The sequence below is a fragment of the Cucurbita moschata genome, unplaced genomic scaffold (assembly GCF_002738365.1).
Source record: "Cucurbita moschata cultivar Rifu unplaced genomic scaffold, Cmos_1.0 Cmo_Scf00033, whole genome shotgun sequence".
Taxonomy (NCBI): domain Eukaryota; kingdom Viridiplantae; phylum Streptophyta; class Magnoliopsida; order Cucurbitales; family Cucurbitaceae; genus Cucurbita; species Cucurbita moschata.
This window is the reverse complement of record NW_019268549.1, coordinates 2,139,363-2,145,455: the sequence shown is the minus strand read 5'-3', so window position 1 is coordinate 2,145,455 and position 6,093 is coordinate 2,139,363. Positions and strand designations below refer to the sequence as shown.

Sequence of the window (6,093 nt, the reverse complement as noted above, 5' to 3'; positions counted from 1 at the left end):
TTTTTTAGCCGCATTCATTGCTTTGAGGGATTGGTTGTGAGCAAGGAAGCGTTGAGTTGGGCGCGTAAGGTGTTGGGAGGTGGGTTTTGGATACTGCTTTGATTGCTTTTCACCTCTTTATCTAATGTAATGAAGATTTCTTTATACCAGAAACATTGATAATTGTAGACAAGTGGATAGCAATGGTAGTGAAGAGCTTTCCTTTCCTAGGGCCAACCTAGAAAGAAGAGGGTCTCTTTCTTCCTTCTCCCGTTCTTGTCCTTCCTGCTGCAGTTGATGGAGAAGCATTGAGCATGGCAAGGAGTCAAAACATTGTTAGCTAAATCTCTGCCCTTAGTATCTTCCTTCGCTCAGCATAGCAGTGCATTGAGGGAGCAGCAGTGGAGTTAGTAAAGGTACATGCTGGTCCATTACAAGGTAATACCATTAGGGAAGCTGATCAAGCATATGTTTTTGACGATCGAGAAATAGGAGGTTGCTAATAATGAAATATACGAAAAAAGGCCTCGAGGTATCCGAAACCCCCTTCCTCCCTCACAGGACGAGGGAAACCTGCAATTGCCGATCTACTTGGTATTCTCGACGAAGCCTATATATACCCACATAAAGTGGGGAGACCCCTTAAAGCAACAAGCGAGAAAGGATAGGTTGATAGCAAGGTTAAAGAAAAGGCGAGTATGAAAAGAGGTCTCGCGTAATCGTCCCTGTAAGTAGCTTCATTCTTTCTTGATCTATGAACCGACTTTATGAAAAAATCAGTCTTTCGGCTGAAAGTGTGACTGTTGGATCTTGATAAGCAGACCTCTTGGTTCAGGGGAAACCGGAGATGTTGGCTAAGAAAGCTAAGCAGGAAAGTACAAGACAAAATGCACATACAAATTGATTGACATGATCCCTCTCCCTCTCTCTTTGGCTAGTTGGCTAGTTGCGCGATAAGTGGGAAAGCATACCAGGCAGGGAAAGAAAGGCTGCTCGATCTCCTGTAAGGCCAACCCTCAACGTTGAGCTCACCAGGCAATGCTATAAGTCTGATAGAAGTCCAAGGTTTCGTCTACTATGGACTAGGAAGCTCTTGGAGGAGGTAACACGAAATGAGAAAGACATTCGATTACGGCAACATTCGCAACTACCAAAGTGCACTAAACCTAGTAGAGATCTTCGACCTAACAAGAATGGAACTTCAAGCCCATTTAATCAATCCGCTTTGTACCTTATTGTTGACCGAACCGGATGCACGCCAGGCCCAAATTCTCTTTCAGTCACCCGGAGACGAAAGGAAGATCATATCCAAAGTTTACGAATCGAAGAGAAAGCTGAGTTCTACACACTTTCATTTTCAAAAGCTTCGCTTGCCTACGGTACTTAATTCAAGATGTGCAACAATACGATCATCTCTCAGCCGTGTATAGAGAATTCCTTGATCATTTCCTTCGTGGATAACACAAATGAAATCGCTTCCCGCCCATCTTATGAGTCCATTCTTGTCTTGTTGGTTTTTTGTACTATTATGTACCTCTCTCGATTGGTAGAAAGACGTTCGGGAGCTGGGAGGGCCTATCGTGAGGGAACTTTCCTTTTCACGGTAAGCAAAGGTAAAAAAGAAGCTGCATATGTCCACGGTGATCAAGGCAAAGCGACTCCTTTTTTAAAAGAGTTTGGTTTCTCGAAACTGTTAGATCCGCTTTCGTTAAAGAAAAAATAGGAGCTCTTGGTTTGGCCGATGTCGATTCGTATGGCAATGCGGACTCGACTCAGGATGAGGATTCCGCTTTTCATACTACTGCTATGAGTTGAAAGAGCTGGTAAGCTATCTCGCTAAACGAAAGGAAAAAGCACGTACGGGTTGACCTCGTTACAAGGGGCGGGGGCCAGCCAAAGAAGGTCAGTCGGACTCGGTTAGGACTCTTGATCCGGTTCAGCTAGGTTCTTCCATGCGAGAATGTATGCGTATTGATATCCTCTTCAAGACCGGTTGCTTCCTCTTTTTCTTTATACGTTTGGAGAAACCTGCTAAGCCCGCCTTTCTTACCTGGTGTGATTCAATCTTTCAGCTCAAACTTTTCTATCATCGGAATAAGAGTACGACTACCTTTTCCTTTTCTTGCCCGAGCCAAGGGATCATTCAGATTCTACCAAAAAGTTCGCTATCTATTAGTTGCCGAAACCGAATATCTTTCTCATTCGACATTGTCTCTTACCAAGCTATCGTACTCGCCAGGGTTGAGGAGACAGTCCGTGAGTTAATTGGGCTTCGAGATTGCGTATACGCGAAAAGAGCTCGCTTTTGACTTTCTACCTCGGCATTTTCTGCCCGGTTATAGTTCAGGAAAAGGTCTAATCTCTTTTATTGGAGCACATTGATGCCAAAGAAGTCTTCGGAACCGGTGGAGAGGCTATGATGATTTCAGGCTATTCAAATAGCATGATTGATACCACAAAGAAAGAGTATCTAAGTCACACTAGTGAAATAGCTTTTTCATAATAATTATCTCGATATATGATACCAAAAACCTGCCTGATGACTGATAAGGTTAGGGGTTTCAAAAGACAAAAGAATGACAATTCTACGTGTGATAGAAAAGGACATCTTCTTTGTTTTTCAGTGTGCGCTATTCGCCTACCTTTCGCCTGCCTGACCACGGATAGGCTACGGGGCTTTGCACTTCGGCCCCTAAGAATACCAAATGGATTCGAACCTATGGCCCTCGATACCTAAAACAAATGCACTGACCAGACTGCGCTACACCTTGTCTCACCCCCCGGAGCATATGGATCTACCCAATCGATGAACACTCAAAACAAACTCGCCCATCCTTTTTGGCACAAAGACGCGAGAACCAATCTGAGTAATCTAACCACTGACACAAGGATTTTCAATCATTTGCTTAGAAGTGGATTCGAACCACTCACACAAGGATTTTCAGTCCTTTGCTCTAACCAGCTGAGCTACCTAAACCCCTTCCCTAAAGTCTGTTTTCTTCAAAGAATCACCCTACCTTACCACTTGATTAGTAAGGGAAAAGCCCTTTACTCAAAGAAAGAGTTAGGGCTTGATTTTCTTGTTCGTCAAGCTTTCGAGTCTTGAAACTGCCGTCTAATCTCCCAACATGCTAAAAAACTGAGAGCCGCCCAAGGACTGGACAATCGGAGGGAGCTTGCTTCTCGAAAGAGGATAGGCCGATCAAACAAAAACAAGGCGCAACGGGCTCTCCATACACTCCTAGTCACTAAGTTGTGCTATTCTGTCCTTGGGGGGACTCCACCAAGAGGTTCTTTCTCTCTCTCACGTAATTTTGCCCGCTACAAGTCCTAGATCAAAATTCATACCCTAATGGTTTACCTGGCATGACAGTTGGAGCTTTGATTGTAAACCCACCTTGTCTTTACCTACCCACCGCCCTTGTCTTAACACGATGCTCCTACTTCCCTTCCTCTCAATTCAAGGAAGATTCCCAATACATCTACGATCAATTCAATTAAGCGAATCTTCTCACTAACTTCTCTTTCTTAGTAGACACGGTGGAGAATGAATGTGCTTGGGAGTCCCTTGCAACATTAGGAAAACAATTCAATCCCACAGTAGAAGAGAACAAGAAAAGCTCGTACCAACAAGGAACAATCCTCTTTTGGGGCGGAAGGACTCAGGCACGCAACTCTTTATAGATTCGGAGCACGAACTTGTTGGTTGGTGGTGTCCATTCATTCAATTAGCATCAGTACAGGGCACGGCGAGGTAGTCTCCCGCGCGCTTGGGACAAGATTGGTAAGCATACATACCTAGCTCAGCCATTAGAGTTAGAGTCCATTCACAGTTAACTTACCACCAACGAAGAATTTCTCGTCTCTAGGATATGTTGATTCATTAGTGACCTTAGCTTGAAGACAAGTCAGGTGTAGATTTGAAAGTGAGAAAGGAAAGGGCTACGAGAATGACCGTGGAGAACAAGGCTCGAGAGACAGACCTACTATTCCAACCCAGTGAAGGTGACGTCTGACTACAACCAGTACGAATTGCGTTGATTCCACCCTTCCACTACCAAATAAGGCAAGGTCTCATGGTGGCAAAGAAAAAGAGGAAGTGCTCTTGTTGTGCGGACCCCATAATAAAGAAAGATGGAACACAAGAAGCTTAGTAGCAAGCTGTCTCATAGTCACCACTTGTCTGTTGTTTCAAGCTTTCAAAAGAAGCAGAAAAACAATATACCGTTGTTCTATGCCCGGTTCAGCAACTCGAAGTTTGTTTGCTAGAGGTACGAGAGGAGGGAGATCTACTGATAAGGCGGCCCCTTGGTGACATTTCTTTTCTGTACAAAAACCATATGTCTCAGTTTGGGACCACAAGGCGAAGACAAAAGGAGGGCATTTCTCAGCGGAAAAGTGCTATACGTTCAACATTTATCAGCGACAGCGAAAAGAAGACCAATAAGGTGGGATCCGAAGGCTCAGTCCCTCAAAGCGTACGGGAAGGGTCAGCGTTGGCAGAAAGAGGCGAAGTCGAGAAAGAAGTGTGTACGGTACGGGTTTCGGTAGTGATCTACTTGATCTGGTAAGCTTAGGTTAGTGGAGTTGTAAGTTAATCTCGACAGGTTTCAAAGCTTCAAGCTTACAAAACAAGACCTAAGGAGTTTGGACCCTTTGAGTTCTCCGCCGGTAATGGGAAGCTCATCTTCCCCATTGGAATAGTATCTGCTCGAGGAGCTTGTCCATGCCTGCTTATCCAGACCAAACAGCAACCTTTGGTCCTTTGGGCTAAGGCTCAAGGTGGGAATCAAGGGTATGGGTTCAAGGCTGCTCTACTTACTGGGAATGGAATCCGGCACATGACGAATGGGACCCCCGCCAATGGCATATGAGATGTGGATGATGGAGCTGCTTGCTGCTGGTCTTTTATACGCGGACATAGAATCCATTTTGATCGTGGAAGCAGGTCGCTAATTCAAATGAGGAATGACATATGCAATTAACTAGACACCATAATAGAAAATGGCCAATTTGCTGCTTTTGATAGCCCATCTCTTTCATAATCGCAGCGCAGAGCAACAAGCCACAAGAGAGGCAAGCTTCACTCACAAAAATATTAGAAGGAAATTGGTAGGAATAGGAAGCAAATGAAGAGTATTAAATCCATAAACTACTTTCTTAAAGAATAAGTCAGCAGCATGCTTTGCATCATCCATAAATCTATCTGCCATATGCTTCATCTTCGGCCAACAAAAGTGTTTATGCAATATCTTATAAACTTTATTAATCCTAAGATGTCCCATTAAGGCACCACCATATGCTTCTCTCAAAAAAAAAACAAAAAAATTTATAGAGCATTTAGGAATACAAAGCATACTCTTAATAATTAAAAATTTATGACACATATAACAAGATGCATAAATAGTTCTAAAGTATTGGTCATCTCTATATAATTCAATAATATGCTCAACTCCAAGAATTTTTGTGGTAAGAGAAGTAAAGAGATCATACCTTTTAGATAACACATGAGCTATTGTATTATCCTTACCTTGCTTATACTTGATGACGTACGAAAATGTTTCTTCCAACCACTTTGCATGTCTACGGTTCAGTTTGCTTTGACCATTCATATACTTCAAGTCTTCATGATCAAAGTGGATCACAAATTCTCTTTGTAGTGTTCCGGCACATGCAATATATGAACTAAAAACAATTCTTTATCATAGGTAGGGTATTTCAATGTTGCCCCATTTAGTTTTTCACTAAAATACACTAACGGCTTTTCATCTTGAATTAAAACAACACTTATGACCAAACCATATGCATCACATCCAATTTCAAAAGTTTTATAAAAGCTAGGCAAAATAAATAATGAGGCATTGTTTAATTTGTTCCTAAGCAAATTGAATGCATTCTCTTGCAATCCTCCCCATTTAAAAACAACATTCTTTTTCACTAAGTCATTCAATAGTTCAGTTATGGTTTTAAAATCATTTATAAATCTCTTATAAATGTTAGCTAACTCATGAAAACTCCAAACTTTACGTCCATAATGAATTTAACTTTGTCTCTATCTAATGCTATTCTACTTTTATCAACTATGAAGCCAATAGAGTGAACTTTTTCCATGCA

General features: G+C 42.3%; 1 non-coding gene across 1 annotated transcript; it reads right to left on the bottom strand.

Annotated features, from left to right (window-relative positions):
* Window positions 1-2,882: 2,882 nt before the first annotated feature.
* TRNAF-GAA lies at window positions 2,883-2,956 on the bottom strand. Its single transcript has one exon. It is a non-coding gene; the product is annotated as a tRNA-Phe (tRNA).
* Window positions 2,957-6,093: the final 3,137 nt, after the last annotated feature.